Source organism: Diceros bicornis, chromosome 20 (genome assembly GCF_020826845.1).
Source record: "Diceros bicornis minor isolate mBicDic1 chromosome 20, mDicBic1.mat.cur, whole genome shotgun sequence".
Lineage (NCBI taxonomy): Eukaryota > Metazoa > Chordata > Mammalia > Perissodactyla > Rhinocerotidae > Diceros > Diceros bicornis.
Genome location: NC_080759.1, coordinates 13,236,329 through 13,255,549, shown reverse-complemented (window position 1 = coordinate 13,255,549; position 19,221 = coordinate 13,236,329). Strand labels below are relative to the sequence as shown.

At 36.1% G+C, this 19,221-nt stretch overlaps 1 long non-coding RNA gene across 3 annotated transcripts in view; it reads right to left on the bottom strand.

Annotated features, from left to right (window-relative positions):
- The window catches only part of LOC131419147 (uncharacterized), a 122,903-nt gene extending 112,897 nt beyond the window's left edge, over positions 1 to 10,006 (bottom strand). For all 3 annotated transcript variants that reach the window (XR_009223152.1, XR_009223151.1, XR_009223153.1), the window contains exon 1: positions 9,775 to 10,006. This is a non-coding gene — a long non-coding RNA (uncharacterized LOC131419147). The remainder of the gene's footprint in view (positions 1 to 9,774) is intronic.
- Between the last annotated feature and the right edge of the window lie 9,215 nt (positions 10,007 to 19,221).

The following is a 19,221-nucleotide window of genomic DNA, read 5'->3' as shown; positions in this document are numbered from 1 at the left end:
TGATGATGGAGGAGTTGGTGAGAGGCCGCTTATTTGAAATCCTTTTGCCAGGTGAAAAACTTTAAGCCTATGTAAGGATATTATCTGCAAGTCCTGGAAATCATTCTCTAATTTTGAAGTCAATTTACTTCAGAAAGTGTTCCCCCAAAATTACAAACTTATAACAACATTCATTTTCCTCAACTTGTTCATAGTTTCTGCAGAGTGAGGGCTTGTGATGTATCTCGCTCTCCAAGAAGCTGGAGCCATTCATCTCGTGCACTCACATCTGATCTTATTGAAGCTGAAAATCAAAACCTTACATTTTCTGTCAGAGGATATGCCAAGTGATTACTTACTAATATATTATCACCAACATAAAATATTAGACGTCAAAAAAGGGTACACAAGTCATCGTTGTGAACCAAAGTTAACGCGTATTTTTTGAGGTTTTAAAACCCCTGTTCACTGAAAAAGTATGTACTTTTATGATGTTTCCATTAATCTATTCATTACTTTTATGATGCTTCCATTAATCTATTCATTGATCAAATGTTTGCCCCAAAGTCCCATTATACAACCAGACCTTATGGAAACTAGCGACCTTATGGAAACTAGGGTTTGAGACCCTGATCTTCAGTTAGGTGCCTCATACACAATTACTCAATAAGAATCTTTTATCAGACATAAAGAGGTGACAACAAGGTGGGCACCATTGAGTGTGAATCCAGATGTCTCTTGGGATCCTTTTTCTATTTATTATCAAAGTAAGATTAGCTTCAAATCCCATTGCACATCTTGTAAAATGTCCAATGCCATCACTTTTTCTGAAAATCTCTGGGGTCTTAAGGTCCTATGATTATTTCTTGTTTCAAATTCTGATCTCCACTGAATTCTCATTATATGCTCTGTGTTTTGCTCATAGGCCAAAAACTGAATTTGGCATTCAAACATTATTTATGGCCTATACACTCTTTTATTTAAATTAGTTGTTAACATTTAAAAATCAGAAAATTTTTCAGAAATACCAAAATCTTAGGATTATTTTGAAAAATCATAATATATATCTTCACTGAACTCTATTCCCCAAGGCAATAACCTGCAAGAGTTGATAAAGCTCCTTTCCAGTGAAGTGTCTTCTCTCCAGGTCACCACTCTCTCCTTTATCCTATCTACTGCAGGCTTCACCCATTTCCATTACCTGCCTTAGTCACAGAGGAAGGGGAGATTACACGCCTGCTTCATATCCAACCTAGTGTTGATCCAAACATGCAACGTAGTCTCCTTCCTTAAATTTCACACATATAGGCACAAACACACACACACATTTACATGTATAGCATTCAGATATGCTATATATATAAATATAACATGTTTACTTAAGGAAACCAATATAAAGGGACCGATAACATTGCATTACAGCAAATGACCAAAAATTTGGAAATTAACCTTTTTAAAAAAAATCTTTAGGTCACAGGCCATGGTTTCCCTATTCACACAGCTCTTTCAACCCCCAAATTCCTATTCACTCTTATTCAAAGCATTTTTTTTCTTTATACCCTGCTAACCCCTTCCCTCAAGGTCTTACTCTCCAGTGAAAGCAGCATTTGAAATTATTTCCTAAACAAAGGCAGTTTCCTTCCTAAGTGTAATTATCTTGTTAGCTAGGAAGATGACTTTGTTTTCATTCCTCTACAGATGCAAGCGCTAATTTCCAACTGGCATTTTTTTTTTTTTTTTTTTTAGCCATAACTAAATCCCATAAATTTTGATATATGCAAAATGTTACCAAGACTCTATTGGTAAAGCCTAGAAAGATACAAAAGATCATTTTCAAAGTTGTTTCATGAATTCTAAGTTCTAAAATGTCTCTTTATTGCCATTGGAACCTGAGTTCCAATGAGTCAGTCAACCTAGGTGACAGGACTAAGAATGATTACCCTTTCCCAAGCCCTTCAGTTTGGAAGAGAGGCTATTTAGTATCTAAGAAAAACAATTGTGTGTAAATGATATTTCTGGCATTCATCATTTGAACTATCAGAAAGACCAAGGTGGAAGGAGGAGGTTGTGTTAGTTTGCTCAGGCTTCCATAACAAAGTACGCCAGGCTAAGTGGCTTAAACAACAGAAATTTATTTTCTCACAATTCTGGAGTCTAGAAGTCCGAGATCAAGGTGTCAACAGGGTTGGTTTCTTCTGAGCCTTCTCTTCTTGGCTTGCAGATGGCCATCTCCCCCCTGTGCTTCACATCTTCCTCCCTCTGTGTGTGTGTCTGTGTCCTCATCTCCACTTCTAAGAAGGGTTGTATTGGATTAAGGTTCACACTTATGACCTCATTTTAACTTAATTGCCTCTTTGAAGACCCTGTGTCCAAATATAGTTGCATTCTGAGGTACTAGGGGTTAGGACTTCAACATATAAATTTTTGAGGACATAGTTCAGCCTGTAACAGGGATTGTAATTGTCACTCTGTGTTCTTATTCAAAATTATTCTAAAAAGGGACATAGTCAATTGTTATTTTCCTGAATGTGAATTTGAATCAGAAGACAGACACTTTTATGACTCAGCCAAATAAAAAAAGCCAGAATAAGGAGAGCAACAGCTGGGTTGGTTGAGGTAGTTGTAGAAGTCATTGGTGCTGCTCGCAAGTCTTCAAGGGCACGCCTCATTGACTGACATGATAGGATTGCCCTTTCCAGTTCAACATCATCATGTGATTTTCTTTGGCCAATGATTGTGAGAAGATGTGACATGTGTCCAGTGCTTTAACAGCCAATGTGTGACTTGTCATAGTCTCTCCTCTCTGCTGAGGTGATCATGGAAGTTCATGCCAAGATGCCAGGATGGCATGCATCAGCCTGCATCCCTTAAAACCCAGTAAGCAGAGAGATCCCTGCTGATCTACAATGAACATATAGGGTGAGAAAGAAATAAGCCTTTGTGTTAAGCACTGAGATTTTGGGGTTGCTTGTTACTGCAGCACAACTAGTCCATGTTGATCAATTCAATGGGAAAAACAAAGATCATGATATTAATAGTGGTGATAACCAGCCTCACACACTTATGAACTAATTTCATTTAAATATTGCAACATGAACCAAAGATTCCATCTACAATATTTCACTATATCTGAGATGCCACAATGGTAAGATACATGTTAATTTCAAAGATGTGAACATGCAAAAATCATGCATCTTACAATTCATAAAATGTAGAATGTAAAAACAGAGGCATTTTTACTTATATACTAATTTGGTGTCTCATTGTGACTAATGTACTTTTTATTATTGGCAGAGATGAGACAGTCTTCATGTATATTTAAATCCAAATGAATTTTGCTTTTCCATGATTTGTCTGTTCATATTATTTGCACACCTATCTACTATTGGCATCTCAGTGTTCTTAATCTATATGAATGTTCTATTAATGTTCACAGCAAGTTAAAATAGGTTACAAAAATTATTTCAGTGCCCATATTGAGATAGAACAACAGAGAAGAAAACACCATAGCTATAGTACACGGCTAGGGATGGGCAAGGAGCAAGTCTACTTTTGTATCTTTGCCTTAGTTGTCTTTAGCATTACATTTCTCTAGCTGGTGAGTCAATGTTGAAAAGAACTCAGAATGTAAGTGACTCCACTTAATTTGTTTCTTAAATTAGTGAATCTCTCAACAATATGGGATGACCCTGTTAATTGGGTGATTAATGCAAATGAAGAACCTTTATTTGATGCTTAATATTCTTATCACATTTAATCATGAATGTTAATTAAAATAAACTTGATAATCCAGCATAGATCTAACCATTTTCTCTATTTTTTCTTTTCTCTGTCTTGTTCTTGCCCTTTTCTCTTATTGTTTTGCTTCACCAATTAGTTATAGATGCCAAGTTCTACCATTCATTGCATATCTTTATATTTCCATCACTTTCTTACGATGATTTTTGTTCTCTGATGGATGGGGATTAATCATACCTTCTACTCTATTCATTCTTTTATTTACTCCCTCAACAAATATTTAAGTGGTCAATAAATTTTTCTGCCAAACTCAGGGTGTTTTATAATCAGTACTTATGTGATTAAGTGAAGGTCCAGGTTATACTTATGTAATTAAATGAATGCCTGGCTTGAGAAGGCCACAAGGTGATGGGAGGAGGTGGTATTGGCTCTTAAGAGCCTGAGAATGAGTCACATAAATTTAGGAGGTTCCTTCTCTCGGCTCTTTCTATTCTAAAAAAAAAGGCACAGAATTCAGAGCAGCTGATCTAAAATAGCCTTCCTAGGCATGACACAAACTATTTAAAGCAAGAACCTTACTAATGTTCTGTAAAACAGGCAGAACATAGCTTCCTTGCCTTTGAAAGTCTTGGCATGTAAATATGGCTGGAAAAACAATGAAGGCAGCAAATATTCTTCACTCATTGATACCTGAAAAGTCTTCCTACCATAACAGGCCAAACTGACTAGTATATTTTAATGTCAAGCTCCATCAGCATGAACATTATTGCCTCTATAGCCAGAAACTGTTAAGCGTAAGGTTATTAAAAATAGTCTCCATCTGTAAACAGCAGCCAAAATCACCTGTTATGATCCACCAAGGTCAAAATTATTTTGTTCATGAAAGCCTAAGAATTATACCACCCACCCTGACCTGTAGAATTTTCGTTCTCTTCGCATTTGGCCCCCAAATCCCATTCCTTGTCTATTTCTTAGTGTTTCTAACCCATGCATTAGATGATGGAGTTCTAGGGGTCAATGAATAATATCTTTAGAATACAACTCAGAACTGAATAAAAACCACTGGAGTCTTAAAAGCAGAGATAACATAGAACCTCTCTTACTACAGAGCTCTTTGGATAGCATGTCTTATTTGTACAATCAAATGGACTTTCTAACATTCATCTCAGCCTTACCCGGGATGTTCCCCCTGAGAAAACATTTAGGTCTAGAAAGAAGACAAAATTACCAAGAATCGCTGCCTCACAATCTGCTAGTATAGATAGAGGGAATAAAAGAGATTAAACACCAAATACTTACAACCTTTCAACAAATTAGCCGCACCAAACTGAGAAACATGGACCAATGGCTTTCCTATCAATCAGTTAGCTTAGTCTTCCTCCTTGAGGAATAGTAAGGGGTTAGAAGTGCTGTTCTGGCTGGTATCCCTTCCCATGAAAACAGGAAGAGTGAGGAGAAGCTCACTCCAACAATGTCTACGCAGTTTTGGGTTATAGATACAAACTCAAGGAGGTGTATCATTTTCAACAATTAAACTACAATTTGGCTTATGTCTTTGCTTCCATTGATATATAAAAAATTCTTAATTTTAGTCCTTGATTTTCATAACTGTCCTCTTTTATTTGTAAGAATAGCAGCATATACTATAATTATGCATAACTATGCCAAAGCCTATTCTAGTAAAACACATTAAATTAACCAGGTTTTCTATCACTCATCTTTAGAAGTCAATGCAAACACTTTATAAGATGCATTAATTAACTTTTCTGAAGCATTTCTTTTTTTTCCTCGTACAAGGCTATTTTGGCAGCATATTTATAGCACAAATATTACTAATAGGTATAAGGTTCTTAATTAGGAGCCTCCGTATGTTATAGAATAATGTCAAGACAGGAGGTCAAGGTAAAATGAGGCTTTATCATTCTCTAAAAGAATATCTAAATAATATTTACTTTCCAGCTATCCTTTTAGTACAAGAGCACACTGAGAAAATGCACTGGGCCCTGTGTTGGGAGATCTGGAGGCTACGTTCACCTTAATCACTATCTGAATAACTTAAAAGTCACCTTACACCTTACTTCTCCAGTTTTCTGTTTTCTTGTCTGTGGATGAAAGGTCAGATGGTGTAATCCCTAGTGGTGCTTCCAGTACCAGAACACTGTGAACCCATGTGTTTTATTCTAAGGTAAGTAAAACACACAGTGTCAACCAATATGTAACTTTTTCTGTACACAACTCTTTCAGCAACTCTCAGAGTCCTCCAGGACAGAATTTTTAGACATGGTTAATATTTTAAGCAAGTTATTAAGGTACAACTGAGCAGAAAATGGTGGCAAGAATTTAGTGAGATGAAGGAGTCAATATAACTCTTTTCTTACTTTGGATCTAACTGTCAAATGTTAAGGTGGGATTCTAGATTACTACAGATTTCAAACATTTCAGAATTTAAATGTCTGTTAAAGTAAAATCACATAGTTGTGAACTAGCATTGCAAATTATGGATTTAAGGAAGGTGATATATCCATGGGCTATTGCAGAAGGTGTGTGAGTTATTTTACTTTTAATATTTTTAAGTAGCACCAAAAGGTCACCTTGGACACAGTAAAGCATTCGTGGTATAGCTAAGTTTGGAAATATGACTTTTTAGTGAATCTTCCTAGAAAAATTCATTGTAAAATTAAATCCTAGATACGTGAATGAGGTGATTTGCAATATAATATTGTTAGAAAAACCATGCAAATCTCACAATATGTCTAACATAGATAAGGACTGTGGTATTAGAATTTGTGGCTTCTTTTATAATGGGTGTAATATATTTAGTTACAACACTCCCTCTAAAGGTAGAATGCCTATTTTCCTGTTCTCAGTTGGGGAGGGGGCACATATATCTAACTCATCCCCCCCATAACGAGTTTTTGTTTGTTTGTTTTCAAGAGTCATGGGCTAAGGGAAGGCCTCTGAAGCAAAACAGATTAAAAAAACCCAAGCAGATTACTTCTCTTGGTCATAAAAATATACGAGTGGTCACTAACAAAATAATCATATTTAAATACGTCTATTTCTCATGTAGAAACTTAGCCCAAGAATCACAGGTTTGCAGGAAAGGGAATGGATATACAGTGTAGACAAGATGCCTAGTAAGTTAATCTATCTCTAATTTGGAAGGAATAAAAGATTACCCTTTTAATGTTGACCAGACTATGTTCAGGGTCCAGCCAGATGGAACAGTACTATCCAAAAGCCCTTAAAGGTAAGAATAGGGGTCCATTCATTTGGAGTTTTCCTTAAAGAGCTACAGATGCCAAAAAATTATCCATGGATGCTTAGTTTAGTTTCAGCTTTTAAATAAGATTGAAATATCAGAGAGTAATTACTAGGAAGTAGGAGAAAAGGGTCAAGGCAGGTGACCTGGTCTGTAAAGCTGGGAAGAGGCAGTTCCTGATATTTAACAAGACCTTAAAGCGTGTCCCTGACGGAGCAGAAGGTGTAGAAGAGTGTTATGGGAACACGGGAAATCCTATTCCAGCATCTCCCCATCAAATTCACAGATTTTTAAAAAATGAAGAAATATCATTATGCACACCAGAGACAGTAAATACACCCATGGACACAGGCATGCATATGTGCGCACACAAGTGCACACACACAGACGTGCCCAAAGAGAATATCACAAACAACTCAACACTATCCCCACAAAAACTTAGATGAAATGTACCAATTCTATAAAACTTTTAATAGATAACTGAATAATCCTATATTTGTGATAGAAATTGAATTTGCATTATATCAAATAATTAAAGAAGAAATGATACCAATTCTACACAATCTTTTCCAGAAAATAGAAGAGCAGAGATCTCTTCCAAATTCGCTGTATAAGACCATAATTAACCTAATACCAGAATGGGAATAAGATATTACAGGAAAGAAAACAACAGACTAATATCCCTCATTAACAAAGATGCAAAATTTTCAACAAAATGTTAGCAAATCAAATCCAGCAATGTGTAAAATGGATAATATATCACTATCAAGTCTTTAGTCCAGAAAGGTGAGGTTGATCCAACAGTAAAAAAATCAATCAATGTAGTTTATCACATCAACAGACTAAAGAAGAAAAAACTTATGATCATCTTAATACATGCAAAAAAGCATTTGGAATAATTCAACATCCATTAGTGACTAAAAGCCTCAGTAAACTAGAAATTGAGAGAAATTTCTCAACGTGATAAAGGGTATAAATAAACCCACATTTAGCATCATAATTAACAGTGAAAGACCGAATGTTTTCCCTGTAAATTAGGAGTAAGAAGAGAAACTCTACTTTCATCACCTCCTAGACATCAACATTAGACTAGAAATTCTAACCAGCACAATAAAACAAGTGAATAAATTAAAGGAATACAGATCAGAAAAGAAGACGTAAAGCTGTCTCTCTTCACAGCATTATTATCTAAGTAGAGATTCACAAATAATCTACAAAAAGCTCCTAAAACTAATAAATATGTTTTTCAATGTCACAGGACACAAAGTCAACATAAAAAATCAATTGTATTCTAAATACTAATAATAGACAATTAGAGCTTGAAATTTTAAAAAAGAGATCATTTAAAATAGCACTAAAAATGAAATAAAACATGCAGCAACTATGTTCTGAAATCCTTGAAACACTGATGAAACAAATCAAAGTAGACCTAAAAAACAGAACTATCTGTTGTTTGTGTATTGGAACACTCACTTTAAATGTAGATTTTCCCCATATGATCTATAGATCAAATATAATCCTTATGAATAAACTAGAAGGCCTTTTTGTAGCTATTAATGAGACAAAACAATTTTGCAAAGGAAGAAGAAATTTGGAGCACTCACTCTACCCACTACAAACTTATGGTAATCAAGACAAAGTGGTATTTTTGAAAAGACAGACACCAATCAAGGAATAGTATAGAGGGCCCATAAATCAGCTCTCACATACAGGTCAACTGATTTTTAACAAAGATACAAAGGCAATTGAAAGGGGAAAAAAATTAGTGTTTTTAATAAATTGTGTTGGAACAATTGGGCATCTATATTTAAAAAATACCTTGAATTATAATTCACACCTTATTTTAAAAAAGCTCAAAATAGGGCCGGCCCCGTGGCTTAGTGGTTAAGTGCGTGCGCTCTACTGGTGGCGGCTCTGGTTCGGATCCCGGGCGCTCACTGACGCACCGCTTGTCCAGCCATGCTGGGGCCACGTCCCACATACAGCAACTGGAAGGATGTGCAGCTATGACACACAACTATCTACTGGGGCTTTGGGGGAAAATAAATAAATAAATAAAATTAAAAAAATAAAAGTCTTAGACAATTGAAGTGCAGGGGCAGAATGACAGTGGTTGTCACTGGACTTTGGAGAAAAGACTCTAGGATTGAATAAAGGATCCACAGTTATTTAAAAAAAAAAAAAAAAAAGCTCAAAATAGATCATAGACCTAAATGTATAACCTAAAACTATAATATTCTAGAAGAAAACATAGAAGAAAATCTGAATGATCTTGGATTAGGCAGAGAGATTTTGATAGCCACCAAAGCCACAAAAAAAATCTATATATAAACTGGATCTTAGTAAAATTAAGACCATTTTCTTTTTGAAAAGTCACTTGAAAATAACAACAATCGATGCTACAAACTTTACAAATCACATTTCTGACAGAGGATTTGTAACAGGTTGTATAAAGAACTCTTGAAACAACTCAATTAAAAAGTGGACAAAAGGCTTTAAAACATTTCACCAGATAAGATATACAGATGGCAAATAAGCATATGAAAATATTCTCAATATGATTAATCATTAGTGAGATGTAAATCAAAAGCACAAAAGTGACTTTTGCTTTCAGTTCCAACAACTAAAGAGCTCAGAAGTCATTACTCCCATCTTACAACAAGGAAAAGCTGAACAAACTGAAAATCAAGGCCTCTTCTTGCACCCATCAGAGAATTGAAGTCACAGGGCAAACTGCCCTACCAAAATCTAGAGAGACAGGTGAACACAGACAGTTAAAGCTGAGATCAGCTTACCTGAAACAGAAGGCACTGGAATCATAAAGCGGCAGGGACACTTAAAAGGCAATTTTGACAAATTGCTGAGGCTGAATGTAGACCAGCAGGAGAGTGAGAACCTTCTGGGTGCCACAGTCTTGAGGGAGCACCCACACTTTCACGGGTTTTATCTCCATGAAGCCCCGTCAGTTTTCATGGTGAGGAACCAAGAAAAATCTCCTTGTGTCTCTGGCAGGAGAAGGGAAAGAAAAACCACTCTGAAACATACTCAGAGCATTCTCCATAACAAAGACCTACCTGCCAGGAGAAATACCTTACCAGAGCCTCATCCCACAAGCGCAGAAGATAATGACATACCTCCAGCCTGCTCTAGCCTTGCTGTCTCACCTAAGGAGTTGGAGGGTAAGGACACTTGTGAATGTCATAGCCCAGGAACACAGGCCCATTAAAATATGAAGATCTAATCATAAGATTATAGATAACTACCCTTCCCACACCTTACAACCATACCAATAGGGCTCAAGGATAATAAAAGTGGATTATGTCTAAAATAGCTGCAAGATGCCAACTCTCTCTGAGGAGGAGTACTTAGGTAAGCCCAAAGTCAAGAAGGAAGACAAAAACAAGGACACTAAAGGAATTTGAAGACTATGGCACCTCTGCTACAGCAAACATTAAACACAGTCCAACTGCTAGCCAGATTAGCATATAACCTCACACTAAAGGCCTATTCACCTCAGTTCCTGCTATCTAATACATCATGTCCTGCCTTCAACAACAACAACAAAAAGTACAAGCCATGATGACAGACAAGAAAAAAAAAAGTCTGAATTAATAAAGCAAGTGTCGAAACCACACTCAGACATGACCTAGATTTTGGAATTACTAGACAGGCAATTTAAAATAACTATGATTAAAATTTTAAGGGCTCTAATTGAAAAAGTAAACAACATACAGGAATAAAAGTAAAGGGATGCAGAAAGGTGTACTATGCTAACACCACTCAAAAGGGGCATTATTAATTTTAGAAAAAGCAGGTTTCAGAACAAGGAACAAGGATACAGTGGTCAATTCTCAAAAAAGACACAATAATCCTTAACATGTATATACCTAACAACAGAGCATCAAAACATGAGGCAAAATCTGATAGAAATGCAAGGAGAAATAGACAAAACCACAATGAGGTACCACTACACAACTATTAGAATGGCTAAAATAACATTAAAAATGGCAATATCATTTAAAGGTGCATAGAAATTGGGACTCTAAACACTTGCTGGTGTGAAGGCAAAATGGTAATGTCACTTTGAGAACAGTTTGGTAGTGTCCTATAAAGTTAAGCATACAGCTATCATATCACCCAGCCATCCCATTTCTAGGTACCTACCCAAGAATTAAAACTTGTGTTCACACAAAAACCTGTACTTGAATGTTTGTGACATTACTCAAAATTACAAAAAATTTAAAACACAGATGTCCTTCTATTGTTGAATAAATTTTTTAGAAACCTGTGGTATATCCATACAATGGAATGCAACTCAGCAATAAAAAGGAATGAGCTATTAATTTACACAATAACATGGATGAATCTTAAATGCATTTTGCTAGATTTGATGAAGTCAAACCCAAAAGGCTACATAACGTATGATTACATTTATGTGATACTCTGGAAAAGGCATAGCCATAGAGACGGTAACAGATCAGGGACTGCCCGGGTTTAGGGGTAAAGGGAGACATTGGCTATAAATGGGAAAACAAGCAAATTTGGGGGGTGTGGAATGGTTCTATATGGAACTTTTGTGGTAGTGGATACACAACTCTGCATTTGTCAATACACATAAAATCAAACACCACAGGATGAATTTTCTTGTGTGGAAATTAAAAGTAAATAGGATGAAGCAGAAAAGATGGAATTCAGACTGTGACAAATCAGTCTAACTATATTACAAATGAATCACACAACCACCCTAAAGAGAACGGAGAAGAAAAGAATGGATCTAAGTGACTCTGGGAAACTGCATTAACTGCATACTGTAAGATTAATAAAAAAATAACTATATATAAACACTAGACTCTAGTTGATAAATTTGTTCCTTATAGGAGTATACTTTAGCAATTCTGAAATTATGTGTACACTAGTTTTGAATAAATAGATTGTAGATATTAAGAGCCAGATCTCCCACTGTCGGAGATAGAAGTCACAAATAAAGAAAAGATGAAATGTAGAATGAGACCTGTGGAGCTGAATTGGAATTGGAGGTATCAATATGTGTTCATTAAATATATATATGAATATAGATGAATAAATGTAGATCCATGGATGGATGCTAAAATTAGAGAGTGAAAGTTTAATCATACACAGGATATTGCATACTTTTAAATGTATCTCTCCTTAAATAGTAATTTTACAATAGAGAATCCTGTGAGACCACCTTAACCAAACGAGAAAAGTCAACATTACCAGTAACATATATATATCAATATTATGTACTCCTTGATATGATGCATGTTGGCACATCACATCTGAGGTATCCTTCCAAATAATCCATAACCTCAACTTAACCAAACAGAAAACATCAGACAAATGCAAATTGAGGGACAGTCCACAAAATAATGGGACAATACTCTTCAAAAATATCAAAGTCATGAAAAAGAAAGAACAATGAGAAAACTGTCAGAGACTGGAAGAAACTAAGGACACACAATGACATAATGATGAAAAACACCATGGGCTCTCAGATTAGATCCTAGATCAGAAAACAAACATTAGTGTAAAAACTGGGAAAAATCTGAATAAATTCTTCAGGTTAGTTAATAGTATTATACCAAAGTTAATTTCCTAGTATTAATACTTATTCAAAGATTATGTATGATTTTAACAAGAGGGGAAACTTAGTGAAGAGTATAAGAGAACTGTCTCTACTATTTTCACTACTGCTGTTAAGTCTATAAATATCTCAAAATTAATAAAAATAAAATAAATGTATAATGGCTCAAAGACAAATATTAAAAAATAACTTAATAAAAGAACTGGAAAACTTTTATATGTATTAGAACCATGTAAACTGTAAAATCATGTAAACTGTAAAAGTCCTGAATATCAGATGTGTAAATTTAAAATCAGTTGTATTCATTACAGTCCTATCAGTAAATAGAGGGCACAATCAGAAGTGTTTAACTGAATAGAGGATGTGGAGGGGAGCATTGAGAGAAGTGTAGGCAGGACTAAGAGAAGAATCTTTAATAGACCGGGACCTGAGTGGTTAAGAAGATGGAATGGTATTCTTGTAGCCCAGTTGAGATTGAAGACTTAAGAAGAGGAGTTATGCCCAGGAGTGAGTGAGTGCCAGAACCATGGAAAGGCATAGAGGAACTGAAGGGATAAATACCCAGAACTCTCTCCTCTCAACTTTCCAAACTCCTGCCAATGGCTCCCATTGGCCAAAGCCACTGGTGGAAAGACGGCAAAGAAGCCCAAGCGGTACTTCTCATAGAGATCAACCATCCTGAACACAGATCAGGGCAGAGGAGAGTGTAAAAAAATGGATCTGGGAGGGGTGAGGATAGGGCAAACAGAAAAATCAACACATAGGTCATGTTTCTGTTCATTTTGCAATTAATAAAAAATTGGCAATGTTTCATCAAGATAGAAAAGCAAAACAGGAAAGAAATGTGAAGAAAGTTTTAGAAAATGTGAAGGTATAATGACATAATCACACCCTGTCTACAAGCTGATACTCTGCTTTCCTTCCTACACACACTTCCTAATTCATGTCAACACCTGCATACAGTTGAATTGCTCTTTTTCAGCTTTTCAATATTTAAGAAGTGGTTTTGTAGAAAATGAATTTATATTCAACATGTGTCAAAATATAAGTATCTATTTTTTTTCTTTCTGGTAATTTATCTTTCTTACTACAGCTTCTTTATTTATCTGGTTCAAAATCCTGGGTATGCTTGGAGTGAAGGACTCAAAGAAAGAGAGTAATATTTAGCATATAGAGATTGTTTGGGACCATCTTCCCCGACACCCAAACATTTTCATGTAGTTATAATTATGGGGGGAAAGTATAATTTTCAGGTTGCCTAGTAATGTTCAGGGAAGAACAATCCCTTAGGGGATAAATGTGATAAAAAGATAAAACAGTGTGAACTTGAAGTCATTGATGATAACCTAAGCCCCAGAAACTCCAGTTTTTTAGTGCATAGAACATTTGCTGAAAAGCCAAACCAATGAATACACTAAAGTCACCTTTGAGGAGCTCTAAGCAGCCCCAAAGATCATTCAGTTTTCATTTGGGGAGGAGGAGAAGATTAGAGGAGCACAGTCATCTTTGTGTGCCTTGAGTATTTTTTAAGGCAGAACTAGGTTTTTATCCTAAAAGAAAATAGGTTTCCTCTTCTCCTTACATTCAATGATTAAGAGAGCCTGGTTTGAGTTATAATACTGGTAAAGCTTAATATTCATTAAGTACTGATGAGGAGGGTCTAAGTTTCCCCTCTACTTGACCAGATGTTATGCAGGCTTCATTCTGGCTCCAGGAGCCTGATCTCCCTTTTCTTGAAGGTTACTTTAGAAAACTTAGACAGTGATGTCAGCATCATGATGGAGTGAATTGTTCCCTTTGTCTCTCCCCTCAAAGTTACAAGTCAGACACCCATTGACCAACAAAGGACTCCCTGCACAGCACACCAGAATGCCTGAAAGATTCATGCATCTATACATTTGAAGGGGAGGGGACTGAACCTCTGGGAGGCAGTTGAAATAGGGAAGCAACCCTCTCACCCTCCCCCAGTGGTGGCGATCTAAAACGTGGATGCTCACACCAGCATGCACACCAGCGACCAGAAACTGCTGGAGCAGACATGGCTTTGGCAGCTTAGCCCCTGCCCACCCACAGCCCCCAAGCAGTCGTTGATGGTGCACACATCCTAAGGCTTCAGGATACAGAGTGGTGCCAGTGACCTAGCCCCCTCCAACTCCTCAGGCAGTGGCGCCAGTTTTTCCAGCAGTGGGGACAGCATCCAAGATGTGGATTTCCCCAGCAGGGGTGGGGCCCCATGACCTTAGGCTTCAAAAAGCACACAGGTGCACACACCAGTGACCAGAGGCTGCAGGAGCAGCAATAAAACTCACAGCTTAGCCCCTGGCAGTGACAACAACACCCATGAACCCAGTACCCCAGGCACAGTGCTTCCAGCACCCCCAGATAACCTTGGAAGAGCAGTGCAACTGGTGCTAGGGGCAGCAGTAACCGAGACCATGGAGAACCCACGGAGAGCCAGTGGGGGAACATGAGATCCAGGCGATCCTGGAAGCAGCAGAAGTGCTCACAGCCTGATGACCCAGTGGTGAAACTTGAGACTGCAGCAACATAATAAGCAGCAAGGCACCAGTAACCTCAGAGGCACAAGCAGCACAAGAAGGGCACTGATGATGCCTCTGGCAAAGGCAGTGGAGGGTAGAAAGGGCAGGCTCTCAAATACAACCAGAAGCAGCTCAGAATCAAAGTTACTAAAGCCTTACTTAAATAAGAAAGGTGTTTGCTACCACAAATGCATCAGCAGAGGAACAATTCATCAAGTACCTTGAAGAACTACGGTAACACAGCAGAACAGACAGGAAATGACAATTCTCCAGAAATAAAACTTGAAGTCACAGAAGATTGCAATCTAACTGATAGAGAATTCAAAATAGCTGCCATGAAGAAACTCAACAAGTTACAAGAAAACTCAGAAAGACAGTTCAATGAGCTCAGAAATAAAATTAATGAACAGAAGGAGTACTTCAAAAAAGAGATTGAAACTCCAAAAAAAATTGAAATTCCATAAAATCTAAAGATGAAGGACAAAATTAATGACATGAAAAATAAAGTAGAAACCATTGGAAATAGAGCAGAACATATAGAAGAGAGAATTAGTGAGCTTGAAGATAGAAATCTAGAAATGATTCAGGTGGAAGAAGAGAGAGAACTAAAATTTTTAAAAAATGAAGAAATTCTATGAGAAATATCCTACTCAATTAGGAAAAGCAACATAAGGATAATGGGTATCCCAGAAGGAGAAGAGAGGGAAAAATGAGTAGAGAGCTTATTCAAAGAAATAATAGCTGAGAGCTTCCCAAATCTGGGGAAGAAACTGGATATACCAGTACATGAAGCTAACAGAACTCCTAATTATCTCAAATCAAAAAGACCTTCTTCAAGGCATATTATATTAAACCTGTCAAAAGTCAATGACAAAGAGAGAATATTAAGGGCAGCCAGAGAGAAGAAAACAACTTACAAAGGAACCTGCGTCAGGCTATCAGCAGATTTCTCAACAGAAACTCTATAGGCTAGGAGAGAGTGGAATGATATATTCAAAATATTGAAAGACAAAAACTACCAGCCAAAAATACTCTATACAGCAAAGTTATCCTTCAGATATGCTGGAGAAATAAAGGTTTTCCCAGACAAAGAAAAGCTGAAGGAGTTCATTTTTACTACACCTGCCTTACAAGAAATATGGAAAGGGGCCCTCCTACCTGAAACAAAATGGCAAAGGATTACAAAGCTTTGAGCAAGTTGATAAGTAGACAGAATCAGAAAATTGCAAATCTATACCAGAATAGGTTAGTAAACACTTACTTATAACATAAAGGCTAAATGGAAAGCATCAAAAATAACTATAAACACTTTAATTTGGTAACAAATTCACAACACAAAAAAATATATTGTGACAACAGAAACAGAAGGGGAAGAGGAAGAGGATGGAACCTGCATAGGTAAATGGAGATAAGATGCTATCAGAAGAAAAATGACTATCTCATCTAGGAAATCTTTTATACAAACCTCGTGGTAACTACAAAACAAAAAATCAGAGCAGTGTCACAAATCATAAAGAAAGGGAAAGAGAAAAACATCAGAGAAAACCACCAAACTGAAATGGCAGACAGAAATAAAAGCAAAAGAAATAATGGAAATATAGAACAACCAGAAAACAAGAGATAATATGGCAGTATTAAGCTATCATATATCAATAATCACTCTAAATATAAATGGGTTAAATTCACCAATCAAAAGACACAGAGTGGCTGGATGGATTAAAAATCAAGACCCCACAATACGCTGCTCCCAGTAGACCCATCTCAGCTCTAAAGATAAACAAAGGCTCAGAGTGAAGGGATGGAGGATGATTCTCCAAGGAAATGGCAACCAAAAGAAAGCAGGTGTATCCATACTTATATGAGACAAAATAGACTTCAATCCAAAGAAGATAACAAGAGACAAAGATGGACACTATATAACGATAACAGGGACATTCCACAAAGAAGATATAACTCTCATTAATATATATGCACCTAACACAGGATCACCAAAATATATAAAGAAACTATTCACTGACCTAAAGGGAGAATTTGACAGCAACCCTATAATAGTAGGGGACTTCAACCCCTCTTACATAAATAGGTAGATCATCCAGACAGAAAGTCAACAAACAAATATTGTTCTTAAATGAAACATTAGAACAGGTGGACTTAATGGGTAAATACAGAACATTCCATCCAAAAGCAGCAGAATACACATTCTTTTCAGGTGCACATGAAACATTCTCAAAGATAGACCGAATGTTGGGAAACAAAACAAGCCTTAATAAATTTAAGATTGAAATCATATCAAGTATCTTTTCTGACCACAATGGAATGAAAGTAGAAATCAACTATAGGAAGAAATCTGTAATACATGGAGACTAAACAACATGCTACTGAACAACTATTGGATCAATGAAGAAATCAAAAAATACCTGGAGACAAATGAACATGAAAACACAACTTACCGAAACTTATGGGATACAGCAAAAGCAGTATTAAGAGGAAAGTTCATAGCAATACAGGCTCAACGGAAGAAGCAAGAAAAATCTCAAAAAAACAAGCTTACACTATCCCTACAAGAACTAGAAAAGGAAGAAAAAACAAAGCCCAAAGTCAGTAGAAGGAAGGAAATAATAAAAATCAGAGCAGAAATAAATGAAATAGAGAATAAAAAAAAATAGAAAGGATCAATGAAATTAAGACTTGATTCTTTGAAAAGATAAACAAAATTGTTTATCTTTTATAGCTAGACTCACTAAGAAAAAAGAGAGAAGACTCAGATAAATAAAATCAGAAATGAAAAAGGGGAAATTAGAACCGATACCACAGACATACAAAGGATTTTAAAAGAATACTATGAAAAGTTTTATGCCAATAAAATTGGATAACCTAGAAGAAACGGATAAATTCTTAGACTCATACAACCTTCCAAAACTGAATCAAGAAAAAACAGACAATCTGAATAGACTAATTACAAGTAAAGAGACTGAAACAGTAATCAAAAACAAAAGTCCAGGACCAGATGGCTTCTTTGGTAAATTCTACCAAACATTCAAAGAAGATTTAATACCTATCCTTCTCAAATTCTTCCAAAAAACTGAAGAGGACGGGATGCTTCCTAACTCACTCTATGAGGCCAACACTACCCTTATACCAAAACCAAACAAGGACAACACAAAACAAGAAAATTATAGGCTAATATCACTGATGAACATAGATGAAAAAATCCTCAACAACATATTAGCAAATTGAGTACAACAATACATTAATCATTAATACATTAATACAACAATACATCACACATCATGACCAAGAAGAATTTATTCCAGGGACACAGGGATGGTTCAACATCTGCAAATAAGTCAATGTGATACACCACATTAACAAAATGAAGAATAAGAATCAAATGATCATCTGAATAGATGCAGAGAAAGCATTTCACAAGATTCATCATAGTATATTATAAAAACTCTCAACAAAATGGATGTAGAAGGAAAATACCTCAACATAATAAAGGCTGTATATGACAAACCCACAGCCAACATCATACTCAATGGTGAGAAACTGAAAGCTATTCCTCTAAGAACAGGAACAAGACAAAGATGCCCATTCTCACCACTTATTCAACATGGTATTAGAAGTCCTAGCCAGAGCAATTAGGCAAGAAAAGAAATAAAAGTGATCCAAATTGGAAAGGAAGAAGTAAAACTCTCACTATTTGTGGATAAAAAGATTCTATATATAGTAAACTGTAAAGAATCCACCAAAAAACTATTAGAAATAATCAACAAATGCAGCAAAGTTGCAGGGTACAAAATCAACACACAAAAATCACTTGCATTTCTGTACACTAAGAACAAACCAGCAGAAAGAGAAACCAAGAATACAATCTCATTTACAATCAAAACAGAATGAATAAAATACCTAGGAATAAATTTAACCAGGGAAGTGAAAGACCTATACACTGAAAACTACAAGACATTATCGAAAGAACTTGAAGAAGACAGTAAAATGGAAGGCTATTCCATGCATATGGACTGGAAGAATAAACATAGTTAAAATGTACATATTACCTAAAGCAATCTATAGATTCAATGCAATCCCAAACAGAA